This window comes from Nannospalax galili, unplaced genomic scaffold (assembly GCF_000622305.1).
Source record: "Nannospalax galili isolate Female #2095 unplaced genomic scaffold, S.galili_v1.0 scaffold1417, whole genome shotgun sequence".
Taxonomy (NCBI): Eukaryota; Metazoa; Chordata; class Mammalia; order Rodentia; family Spalacidae; genus Nannospalax; species Nannospalax galili.
The window spans coordinates 57364-71297 of record NW_008340126.1 but is presented as its reverse complement, the minus strand read 5'-3'; the positions used below and the strand labels follow the sequence as shown (position 1 = coordinate 71297).

Sequence of the window (13934 nt, the reverse complement as noted above, 5' to 3'; positions counted from 1 at the left end):
GGGAAGTACAACCAAAGATTAAAGGGGCCAATATAATTTCATAAGAGCATACATATATATAGCTAAAAGTTACTTGACAAACAGCAAAGCCAGACAGGCGATACCTTCAGTCGAGTTGTTGGCCAGGATGGATAATGGCTCTTCCAGATAGTAACCGAACATACTACTGGAAAAATGAATAGCAGACCCCAATTCTGTCCAAAGGAATACTGACAATGGATTGCCGTAGATGAGGAACAGCTGATCCTCCTGGAACAGGGACCTCTGGTTGACTAGATTTTCCAGAAGGGCAGATGGGGGGAATAGATGGGGCTGATGACAGCACAGTGGACAGTGGCAGGGATGGCAGAGTATGGAGGCTCTAGTCTGAGAGAAAGGCTGTCTATCTGACGATTTTATATTCGTACTCAGATGCCAAGGAACTCAGAAAGTAAGCGACTGTGACCAGTAATCGTCATATATATAGAGATTAGAAATGCATGTGAAAACGTCTCAATGTCAATTGCCTTGAAATGAATTTTTCTGTATGAAACTGTGTATTTTAACAAAGAAGTGGAGATCTTTTTTTAAATGTTAAAACGTCATTTAATTTTATGTCTTATAGAGTTTATAATGAGTAAAAGATTGTATAAGCATAATAATTCATCTGTAAACCTAAAAATGTACAGCCAATTTTGAAAAAGATGTACCCTAGCTCAGAAAAATGTTATTGAATAGGTTAATACTGTTGTAATGAAATGCTTCTTCTAATTAAAAAAAATTGTATGTAAGTTCTAAAGTGAGAATTATGTTCTCAAATTTGAAAGGTATCATTGCTTAATTTAAGTGGAACACTTTTTAATTTTTTTTGTGTGGAACAGGCTCTCATGTATCTAGGCTGAACAGGAGTTCACTGTATAACTGAGTATTACTTTAACTTAAAATTCTCAGGAGTGCTGGAATTCCAGGTATGTCCTATTACACTTGTTTTATGCAGTGCTGCAGACTGAATGTTGGACTTTGCCCATCAACTCAGCTAAGACCCTCAGTTATGAGACAGAATGTTTTTATACAGTTTTCCCTATTATAGTAGAGTTTGGATGAGATGATTATATGATTGCGATGTTCATGTGTTTGGGAGTTGAAATTTGCATATAAGCCATGTTTAACCAAGGACCAATGAGAATTGCTTTCATAATTGGTGTCAAGGTAACGACTATGAGCTACAAAATAAACTCCAGACATGATGCCTGTGAATTCATTGCAGTGCTTCCTGGTTCTTTATGTATGACCGGGCTCATTTTCCTATGGAGTTATTAGACCAATCTCCAAAGCACAAACTCAAAAGCTACATACATGGAATAAAAAGTTGACAAATATTTGAGAGACACATTCTGAGGGCCAAAAGGAGAGTACCTTGAGATAATCATCTGCTAAGTCCTAACCTCTGGAGGCTGATTTTCAGCAGGAATCCAGTTGTAGAATTTAAGTGGGATTGGGGATACAAGATCACACTTTCAGAATAGATACTGATAATTTCCATGTCAGTTGATGGCACCGAGTCTTCGTTTACTGAATCACAGGAACCATACATGACATTTGAAGTATATTTAACTGTTTCATTTACTTCCAGCATAATGCCATACTATAACAAAACTGTAGGATGCCATTGCATACTAATGCCATTACATATAAATGTAATGCTCCATATACAATGCTACGTAATGATCTAAATTTATATAAAATAGTAATATCTTAGTTATTTTCCATTTACATTATAGAGTTCTGTTGTCAGCCTCCCTAATTTGCATTCACATTGTAGAATAAAATTTTCTTTTGCATTTTTAACAGAATTTTTGAAATTTTCATACAATATAGATCAAAAACATTTATAACTGTTCCCCTCTCCCCACTTTCCCACTCACTCCCCCAACACAATTTAATGAACTCTCTTAAATAGTATTGTGTATGTGTATGTGTGTATGTATGTGTGTGTGTGTAAGCACTTGTGTGAAAACACTGTTAGTTTGTAACACAGAATTATAACATTTTTAGCATGATTTGAAGATTAGTGGTAGATATAAAATAATCTTTTTTTCATATGAAATGCTGCCTCCTTTTACATGTCAGAATTAAGGAACTGTTTTTATCCCTGCCATGGAATTTCAACATTTTCTTTCATAGACTATATCTTGTAAAATAATTCATAATTTCAATATTTGTCTGCTTTTTTAATGATAACGCCTGAATAATTTGTCAAATGCTTTCTACCAATTGTGACTACATAAAATTGTCCTTTATGCCATTATTTTATTTTAAATTCAAAACTTCAAATTTTCATATTAATACATATAAATTAATGCCTCATGTAAAAATGCTAATAACTGTAAATATTTGAGACCTACATTCAAATAATATATTTACAGGTCTTGAAAATTTTTGAAATATTACTCAAATGCTACATGTTGGGGTAATTATTTCATTCTGAAAATTAATTTTATAGCAATTTCTTGAGAGATTTCTGTAAATCATAAATTTATGATAGTAGACATGTGTATTATTGGATTATTGAGAAGAGTATTTATATTCAGTTTCTCCCCTCTAGAGTATACATGGCAAGATTCCCATAGCTACAACATCTTTTATAAAATTTTTTACTTTAATGTCAAAAAAGGATGCAGGAGCATTCTTTGAAAGGAGGAACAGATATGATTATTGATGACTTGCGGGAGGCCACCCCGCAATGTGACTGGATTCCGACCCATGGAAACTGCCACAAAGTACCTGGATTGGGGAGTGGGGATGTAGATGAGGCAAGGGGCAAGAGAAATGGAGACAAGACAGGATTCTGATCAAGTCTCATTTGTTAAAGCACAAACATGAGTTTTTATGAGTTTTTACAGAGAATGAGAACAAAGGAGCAAAGACTGCAAATAATTACATCAGTCAGAACACAAGGGCTCTGACACTCTTTAAGGGAGGAATCTACTGATTACAGAAGAACAGGGCTGTATGCTGGAAAAGAGAACAAGGCCGTGGGCCAAGACTATTTGGCCCCGGCTCTTTGCCAAGGTTTTGGGCCAAGGCTGTGGGCAGAATGGAAAGTTGCCAGCTTAGGTCTGTCAGCAGTTTTGAGAGGTGGCTGAGACTCAGTCTACCAGCATGCTGAGCCTCAGGCTCCCAAGCTCCCAACAATGACTCTCTAATGGTCACGGAGTCTTCTCTTCTAAATATGAAGTACAATTTTGAGAGTGCTTCCCTAGTGCCTCACTTTGGAGGAGCCAACACTGGGCTATTCTTTGTATTGGACTCCATGTGTGGTTAACCAGAACCAAGGATGGAGAACCTTCTCTGACTCACCTTTGTGAATGGAAAGAATATCTACATCAGGTTATTTTTTAAAACTAATTTTATGATGCACATTCACTGTGAAGAATAAGACTAAAAATAACCTAGGAAAAAATTTGAAACACATCTGTCCACTTTCTGGACAAGTACAAATATTTTACAGTAGGGAACAAGCTAAGATGAATTTTAACTTTATGAATTTTATCTTTTATGCTTTATCTTATGCTGTTTTGTTGGTGTGCTCAAATGCTTATATTTCTGTATATGTAGCAACACACACACACACACACACACGCACACACACACATAATTTTTAACTCATATAAGTGAAAATTACCCAAAGTCTTATTCTAGCATTTAGGTTAGAGAGTAACATAACATGATTATTGTATGCATTTTAATCAATGAAAAACACACAACTCAAACTGAATAAACTTTAGAGTTTCAGTTGACTGAAACTTTATTCAATCTTTACAAATGTGATTGCACAAATCTGATTTCTATCTTCTTCTCACTAACATGCAGTCTTAACTCACCATGGGAAATGTTTCGTATCCACAGCCCTTTTCACAGCATCCTTCACCTCTTTGTTCCTTAAGCTGTAAATCAATGGGTTTAACATAGGAATCAGGAAGGTATAAAACACAGACACCACCTTCTCTTGTTCTGAGGAGTATTGAGAACTGGGTTGGATGTAACTGAAGCTGATGGAGCTATAGAACAATGTCACAGCTGTCAGATGTGAGGTACAGGTGGAGAAGGTTTTCTGTCTGCCAGCTGCTGAGTGGAACCTCAGGATTGCAGCAACAATGAAGACATAGGAGACCATCACAGCAGGAGTGTGGTCATAGCAATGACTCCAGAGATGACCAAAAGCAACAGCTCATTCATGGATGTATCAGAACAGGACAGCTTCAAGAGGGGGGAAAGTTGCAGAAGTGACTGGTAACATTTGGCCCACAGAAGGACAGCTTCATTAAGCCAATTTTGTGTGTCAATGAATTGACTATACCTCCTACACATGAACCAAGCACCAGTCCAACACAAACCGCTTTGGTCATAGCCACTGTGTAAAGTAATGGGTTTACAATGGCTACATAAGAGTAATAAGCCACTGCAGCCAACAAAAAGCCCCCTGTGGTGAGCAGTGATACAATAAAAAAATACTGCTCGATGCATGCAGAGAATGAGATTGTCTCATGTTCGACAAAGAAATTCAGCAACATTTTGGGTGCAAATACTCATGAATACCATGCATCTACAAATGATAGACAGCTAAGGAAATGATACATAGGCATTTGGAGTTTGGGAGTTATTTGGATTAGAAAGAGCATTCCCAGATTCCTGACCAAGGAAATGGCGTAGATCATCAGGAACAGTATGCAGAGAAACACCTTCAGTTCAGCTCGATCTGTCGGTCCCCAAAGGATAAACTCAGTGATAAATGTAAAATTGACATTAGCCAGGTAATTGTGCTTCTTGGTGCCTATTAATAATAGGAGATATTGTTAAATTGGCAGTCATAGTGAATTATCAATGTCTTCAGAATCTCAATCTAGATTGTTATTTGTATCAATGAATTTTCCCTTTCCATTGTCCTGCTAATGAACATAGAAACATAAAAAAGACAATAATTTCTTGAAACATGTTTGCTTTTCTATTAAATGTTCCACTATTAGAAAAATAATTTTATTTTTTTATTCTTATCTAAAAGACGCATGCAATATGCAAACATTAAGGCATACAGAAAGCTAAACCGACTTTCCTTGAAAATGCAGGTAAAACCCAATTTATAAAATCAGGAAAACTGATGCTGGACATTGAATCTATGTCTGTACTTAGTCTCTTGTTTATATATTTTGTTCAAAAATAATAGTAGCTAATGTGTCCCCTCAACAAAATAAAATTAGTTAATGGGAATATATAACAGTGGTAGAATATGTGTTCAGCTTTCCCTAGACCCTGAGTTTAATAAACAGCACACACACATAAGCACATATGAATGCATGCAAGCACACACATATGTAATATTATATTTTTAGCCATATCCCATTTATATGGTCAAAATTAGCTTCTACTCCAATTGTGTATGGGGGGTCGGATATTCAACATTGGCCATCATGCATGATAGACAAGTCTTCTACCCCAAGCCACCTGTGTGTGTTTGTTTCTTTTTTCAAGTATGGCAAAAAGCATTCAACAGCTCTGAAATCATCCTTGTATAATTTGAGATTTTCACACCCTAGATATAGTGTTAAAAGATTCTTTAATCTGTTGTATGATACATTGTGAAAAGCCACTCATAGCTGATTTTAGAATTCAATGCAAATTATTCTCTGAGGCTCAGGGATCCAATTTCCAACAATTTCTGTTTTTAGAAGCAAAATAAACCATTAAAATAATGCAAATATTTAGGGCATACACACCATTCCTGGTGAACTGTCTTTGCTTCCATGAAGCAACGCAATGTTTAAAGTAGGCAAAGACTTTTCAAAAAAATAAATTCTAAATACTAGTTAACTTGTAACATCATCACTAAAGTGTAATGAATGATGTGTAATGGATCATTTCATTATCCATTTGTTGTTGGAGTGTGTTACTTATAGTGTTCATAAACCTCAGAAAAAGGTCAACCTTGTAAGGGTACTAAAACAATAAAAAGATGATAACTATATTACTTCCATATTATCTATAGTGATATTTGAAAGACAGTTATAGGTATTTATGATTTAGATTTAGTAGAAGTTGTAATGTTCACTTGGAAAAGAGAGAACTGTATTATAAAGTGTGGGAGTAGAAGGGTAAATTGCAACTTGCTTTCCCTCTGTAATTTGACAACTCTATTAGATTGAAACACATTTCTTAATCATTAAAAAAGAGACTCAATTGCAGGATATATATATAAAAGATCAAGATAAGTGAATTTGGCTTTTCTATGAAAGAAAAATAGCCAATATTTTAACCCATTTAGACACTCTGTGACCATCTATTTCTTGGTTTATTTCTCTGTAATTTTCTCAAAAAAAAACCACTAAAAATCTTACTTTTAAAATTATGTACAAATTCGGTAAATGACAGTAGTAACAGGCAGCAGGGTTGAAATTCAAAATTATTCTCACATATAGGAGAATCAAAGGTAAATAATCCTAGTATGAAAATACAAATGAGATACTTAAAATCATGTTAGAAGCCACATTCAGGCAAAACATTCACTTATATATTTACCTTGTTTCAAAAGGGAATATACTCCCTGGAGTTAACTTCTGATTCAAAGGATCAGACATTTATAATACACACAATAATAAAAGTTCCTTTCTGTTTATCCAGGAAATTAAGAGACTTTCAAGAACTTAATGGCTCCCTTGAGGCATTGAATTTCTTGAATATTATAATGAATAGAAGACAATGTGGAGAAAGTACAGTGAATGAAAATATATGATTTCTGAAAAAATACTGAAAAGAAAGGCTAGAAATCAATCCCTACTGTATTTTATCATGTGTTTAAGAACACATTCCTTGGGTCAAAGTTTAAAAATAAATACAAGGTGGGCATGGTGGTGCACGCCTACTTAATTCCAGCACTTGGGAGGCAGAGGCAGGCGGAGCTACAGGGAGACCCTGTCTCAAAAAAAATAATAAATAAATAAGTAAATAAATAAATAAATACAAACAAAGTAGTGGTCTCTATGTTATTAATAACAGAGAATACTCATTCCAACTTGTTGATTCTATTGAATGACAAAAAAGACATCAAAAAGAAATCACAGCCCCACTTCACTTGCTTGAATGTTTTCCCTCATCTAACATGCATCTCCAAATACACAATTTTGTGGCTCTTAGCTTCAACTTAAATTGTCTAATGAGGGAATTTCCCCAGGAGTGTTGCATTACAATTTTTTTTCAAAAATTTATTTTTTTAAATTTTATGTGTATGTGTGTATTGCTTGCATGTATGTAAGTGCACCCACGTGGTGCAATGCCCATAGAGATCAGAACAGGATGTCAAATCCCCTGGAACTGAAGTTACAAATGATTCTTAATCACCATGTCACCATGTGGGTACTGGGAACCAAACCTAGGTTCTGTGCAAGAGCAGCCAGTGCTCCTAACTGCTGAGGCAGCTCCTCGGTCCTGACAAATGTAATTTATTACTGTATGCTAATAGCGATCCTTATATTTGCAGATATGTACACCATTCACAACTCATCAAAGAAGTTTCTTTTTACAATGGATGGAGACTATTACAGAGTCCCACAACTGGTCATACAGAGAATTTATGTCTGAGAGATGTCCAACCCTAAGTGACACACCTTGGTGAGACCTTCATACCTAAGGTTCACGGGACATAGCAAAACAAGGGATAGAGAGAATGCTAATACACCTCTCCACTCCCACCAAAAAAAGCTTCCACATGCAACAGAGTGTGATGCACTCAGAAAGCAACAAGTAGCCAAAGTAGAGGGAAGAGATCGCATAGACATATACTCAACCACACCCCCCATGGCTAAGGGATCATTACAGAAGAGGGGGTGGAAAGATATAAAATATAGAAATGTACCCACACATGGATTTTAATGTGAAAAAAAGATAAGACATAAATGGCATGCAAAATTATATGCCCTGATTATTCAGGTATTAAGAAAGGGACAAAGGACAATGTATTCAGGGTTATAAAGATGGTTCTCTGAACTTAGTTCTTGTGCTAACCCTTCTAAGTTGATGTCAACTGTGAAAAGTTGTAAAATAAACTCTTTCTTATTTATTATTCTGAGTCTCCAGAAATGAGAGCCTTTGCTTCTCACAACAATCTTTCAATATATTTCTTAATGTACTTACACAAAAAGATATTATGCGTATTTTTGAATATAATGAAAATAAAACATCATTTTCTGGTATTACTACATAAGTAGACTTTCTCAAAACTTGAATTAATAAGTATTAGTTTGATTGCTTCAAATTGGTTGGAGGCTATCTTTACTAAACCTATTAATTACTCTTTCCATTTCTGTGACCAAATACCTAAAAGAAGCAACTTCAGGGAAAACAGGTTTATTTTGGCTTGCTGATTTGTGGGGTAAAAGTATATCCAGCTGCCTAGAGTGCCTCAGCATATAGCCAGAAGCTGCAGTGACAGGATCATGAGGTTTTTTTCTTGACAGTGGACCAGGATACAGTGAAAGATAAATGCTGGCAGCTCCGTTTCCACCTATTCCTCTCTCTCTCTCTCTCTCTCTCTCTCTCTCTCTCTCTCTCTCTCTCTCTCTCTCTCTCTCATCTTTTTGAGACAGGGTCTCCCTGTAGCCTTTTTTCCTGGAACTTACTATGTAGACCAGGCTGGTCTTGAACTCACAAAGATCTGCCTGCCTCTCCCTCCTGAGTGCTGGGATTAAAGGCGTGAGCCACCTCATCAGGCCACCTTTACTCTTCATTCTGACTTCGACACCATGGGGTGAAGCCACAGAAATCCGGGGCAAGTCTCATCCCCTTGGTTAATCTCTGAAAATATCCTCACAGATCCACCCAGATGTGTGCCTCACTGAAGATGTCATCAGCATTGCTTAATCTAATATTTTGGCAATCAAAATCAGCCATCACAGTGCACTATAATTTTTTTCATATTCTACCATTGTTAGTTCTTGTCTTTTAAATATAGAGTTTATTAAATTTGATGTAATTATGCATTATTTGTATGTATGTTTTCTTACCCTGTGAATTTTCATCACTTAACTGATACTAAAATAACACTGAACTAGTTCACTTTATCTGTGAAATCGCTTCTTTTCAAATGATTATATGCACCCCCTTCTGCTCTCATTCAGCTCCCCCTAGAATCCCTCCAAGTCTCCCTGTCATATCCTCTTTAAAAAGTATTTATTTTGTGATTATTTTTAACGCACTGAGTGCAGTCAGTGCTTCTTATATGTAGCTGGGTGTGGGGAAATCTACTGGGCATGGGCAACCTACAAGTGGCCACATCCCCAACGAAAAAGTGACTGCCAATGACTACTCAACTCAGCTAGTAGTGAAGCTTCAGGACCCCCTTCCTTACTCATGTTTAGACTTTTTTTTTTTATTTTTTTTTTTTTTTTTTTTTTTTTTTTTTTTTACCGATATGTATGTTTTGTCTGCATGTATGTAAGTCCACCCATGTAGGAAATATTCATAGAGGCCAGAAGGGGGCAATGGATCCTCAGGAACCAGAGTTCAGGATGGCTGTTAGGTGCCTCATGGATGCTTGGAACTGAACTATGGTCCTGTACAAGAGCAGCAAGTGTTCTTAACTGCTCAGTCATCGCTCAGACCCCACCTGGGATTTTACCTGGCTTGGTTATATACAGGACTCCTGAAGGTAAGCACAGCTTTTGTGAATTTATGTGTTTCATAACCATGGCATGTCCAGAAGATATCACATTCCAGTCTTCCTTCCAATCCTCTACCTATTACATTTTTTTCGTGTGGAAGCAAGTTGATATATACATCCCATCTATGGCTGAACAATCACAATTGCTTATTCTCAGCACTTTTACCACGCTGATCCAAGTTGAGAGCAGCATAAATCTATGTATATAAACACAAATATATAGAAGGCAGTTTGACCTTTTAGTTCAAAAGAGTAGGTTCCCCCAAAAGATTATGGTCTCCCTAAAGTATGTTTATAGTATCAGATATGAATTCCCTCCTGTGGAGCTGGCCTCAACACCAGTCAAAAAGTAATTGGTTACCCCTGTAAATATTCTTGACACCACTGAACCAGTGAGCACATCTTACTTGTCAGGTCAATATTACAGCATGCAGGACCCAGTGCTGGATAAGACCATTGGTGTCTTTTCTCCTCCTCCAGACTGCATAGACTACAAAAGCTAGCCAGAAATGAGCGTTTCCTGGTCAAATAAAAAAATATTTCTCTTTTTCCTGCCACCACTGTAGTTACAGTGAATGATCAAGGATGATGGCAATAGCCTGTGTTGTTTCAGGTGTCTCTGAAACCTTCTAAACAATAATTAACAGGAAGGTAACCAAAGCCTGGTATGGGGTTTTTATTTAATAACTCATGCATTCTGGGAGCAGCACTCTTATCTGTGTGGATACTTCTGTTCAGCCTTGTTGTACCTAATGCGTTTAGTGAGCTTACAAGCTACCGGGACTTCACAGACGTCTTCACAAATCCTTAGTCTTATCTAAGCCTGCCCTTACCCTTTCTCCCCTTATCCTGTCACTATACCTGAAGTGAAAATGAAAAGTTCCTTTATCGTTACATGAAGTTTAATGCACACAGTGTTAGAGATGTGGTTTCATGCCTACAGTTAAACAAAGTGTAACACACACTTTCTATTTAGATTAACTTTTGTTTTTCTTGGTCCTATTCTAGGCCCAAGTAGCAAATACTGAACATACACATGAAAGGATTTTGTGTCATTTAAGTTGTAGCTGCTGTTAACAACATGGTTTTGCTACTTTATTGAAAATAACTTGAAGTCATATTTTGTTCCTTTCTTTTTATCACCACCTTGCCAAATCCTCAATCAAAACAGTTTGTTAAGGCTAGAGAACTGGATCAGGGGTTCAGAGTGCTGGCATTGCAATAATGAGGCCTGGGGTTCAGAACCCAAGTGCTAGTACCTCTGGCCCTGGGCTATCCAGGCTCCTTCTCTGGCTGTCACACATACACAGCTGCATGTGAACCAATACACATTCATATACTTACTAGATACTCATTAGATTAGTGAGTCATCATTTGACTATTGAAATAATAAAAATTATGTATGTCAAGGTTTTAAAAAAGTACATCTGAGAATGAGAAAGCACTACTTTTTTCAGTATTTTTCTTTTATGATTAAATGTAGAAATTTCTGAAAACAGAACTTCAATAAATATGTTCTTTCTGGAGGCTTCCCTCCAGGAAAGAGAGGAAAAACAAATGTATCCATTTTCCAGGTAAGACAAGTAAATATATTTTTGTTTTGGAGAATATATGATTTACATGCATTGCTGAACAGAAGGAAAAACTGATATCTTAATTTTATATATTTTGTCTTTCTGTATGTTCTTATATGCTGTGTTTATGGTTGTGTTTGAATGTCTTTATTTCTACATATTTATCACATAGTTATATAGAAATATAAAAATCCACTAGTTACATAAATTTAAACTCAGGTAAGGGAATGAAAATGTTGAAAGTTGTCTCATATAACTACCCCTATGCCTTATTTAATATGTTAGGTTAACGAACACAGTACAGTGTGTGTATTAATTACATGTGGTTATTATATTCCTTTTAATTACTGTAAAACACAGGCCTCAAACTGAAAAAAAAGCTTCTGTTCCAAAGAACTAAAACTTTATTTTTTTCTTTTAAAAATAATTTGTTATTATTTTATGTACACTGCCTGCATATATGTGAGTACTCCTATGTCTTGCAATGTTCATGGAGGTCAGACTAGATCTCTGGATTCCCTGTAACTGGAGTTACAGACAGTTGTTTGGTGCCAGGGTTCTCTGCAAGAGTAGCCAGTGCTCTTGATCTCTGAGTCATATCTGTAGCCCCAGACCTTGCCTTTTGAGAAGGTAATGAACATAAGTAATACCTCAGAGGATCTAGTAAAAATAAAACCTCTAATCCAAGAGTGGTGGCACAAGCCTTTAATCCAGCACTCAGGAGACAGAAGCAGGCAGATCTCGGTGTGTTCAAGGCCAGCCTGGTCTACATAATGGTTCCAGGTCAGCTAGGGCTACAGGGAGATCCTGTTTCAAAAAGACAAAAAAGAAAAAGAAATTAAACCTCTTGTACATAAGGCATGTTCTATTAATGTATCATTATTCATAAAACCAAGTAAACTTGGGAGGAAGCTAAATACTAAGCAAGAAATTAACTCAGTTGTGACACATATATTCTGTGAACTATTATATACCTGTTAAAAATATGGAGACAGATATGTTTCTGTTTTCTATTTTATCTTTTGTAAATGTTTTATTGAATTTTTGTGTCTTTCATAAAGAGCACCTTAGTCATCATTATACCCCCTTCCACATTGGCACCCTCCCATTACCCCTATACACACTGGATTTTACTCTGCCTTTAGTGTTAAGGCCTATCCAGTCAGGTTAGTGTCCCAGACCTTCCTCAGTGCAAGTTCATCCACTGAGGTCTAGTCTACCTATCTAGAGTCCCTCCTTTTAAGAAATGATCAGTTCTTCCTCATCCAGCATTAATCAGCTGCCAGTAGATCTTTGGATAATATTGGGGTTTATAAATGTTATTACACAAATCAGTGATTTCTGTCTCCTTTTCACTTACATAGAGTCTTAATTCAACAATGCTGCATCTCCATGGCCCTTTTTACAGCATCCCTAACTCCTGTGCTCCTTAAACTGTAAAGGAGTGGGCTTAACATAGGACTCACCAGGGTTTAAAATACAGACATCACCTTCTCTTGCTCTGTGGAGGATGGGAACTTGGCCAGATGTAACTGAAGCAGATGGTCACAGCTGTCAGTTGTGAGGCACAGGTACAGAAGGCTAGAGACCATCACAGCCAAGAATGTGGTCAGCGACGACTCCGGAGAAGACCAAAAGCAACAGCTCATTTATGGATGTGTCAGAGCAGGACAGTTTCAAGAGTGGGGGGTGGGTAGGGGATCAAAGAAGAAGTGATTGATGACATTTGACCTACAGAAGGGCAGCTTCAGTAAGCCAAATGTATGTGTAAATTAAGTGATCATGCCTCCTAGGAATGAACCAAACACCAGTACAACAGGAACTACTTTTTTTCATAGCTGCAGTGTACAGTAAAGGATTTACAATGGCCACATAATGGTCATAAGCTATTATGGCCAGCAAAAGCCCTCTGTGGTGAGCAATGATGGGAACATAAAATACAGCCTCTTGGTCCCTCTAAACACTGTGCACCAAGAGCGAGGTAATGGATGATAAGCACTAGATTCATTATCCTTTCTCCTCTTTGTGGAACACGTTACTTACACAGTGAATAAAACTCAGAAGAAACACACTCTAAGTGTAGTAGAATATTAAAGATAAAAATCTCCATAACATCTATATTATCTCTAAAATATTTGAATATTACATGTATTTATTACTCATATTGTAGTTTTATTTTATTTTATTTATTATTTTTATTATATGTGTATGAGTGAATTGCCTACATGTACGTAAGAGCACTCGTGTCGTGCAATGGCCGTGGAGGACAGAAGAGGCTGTCGGATCCCCTGAAACTGGAATTATGGACAGTTGTTGGCTGCCATTTTGGTGCTGGGATTCGAACCCAGGTCGTCTGCAAGAACAAACAGCGTTCTTAACCACTGAGCTATCCTTCCAGCCCCTGTAATTCTTACTTTAGAAAGAATATTTCCTTGACTTAAAACACACACACACACACACACACACACACACACAAACACACACAAACACCTTCAATAGAAGGGGTAAAACAAATTTGATGTTCATATAGAAAAAGAGATAGAACCATATTATAAAACTAAGGAATATATGGATAAATTACAACTTTTCCTGCCTTTGTAATTTGTTGTGTAGCAGATTAAAATATGAAATTTTTATTCATAAAAATAATGTATTTGGACTATCCTCAGGCC

General features: G+C 36.6%; 2 pseudogenes; both read right to left on the bottom strand.

Annotated features, from left to right (window-relative positions):
* Positions 1-3859: 3859 nt before the first annotated feature.
* On the bottom strand, positions 3860-9380 carry LOC115066745 (annotated as a pseudogene).
* A 3255-nt stretch (positions 9381-12635) lies between these two features.
* LOC103735745 overlaps positions 12636-13934 on the bottom strand; it is a 17411-nt pseudogene continuing 16112 nt past the window's right edge.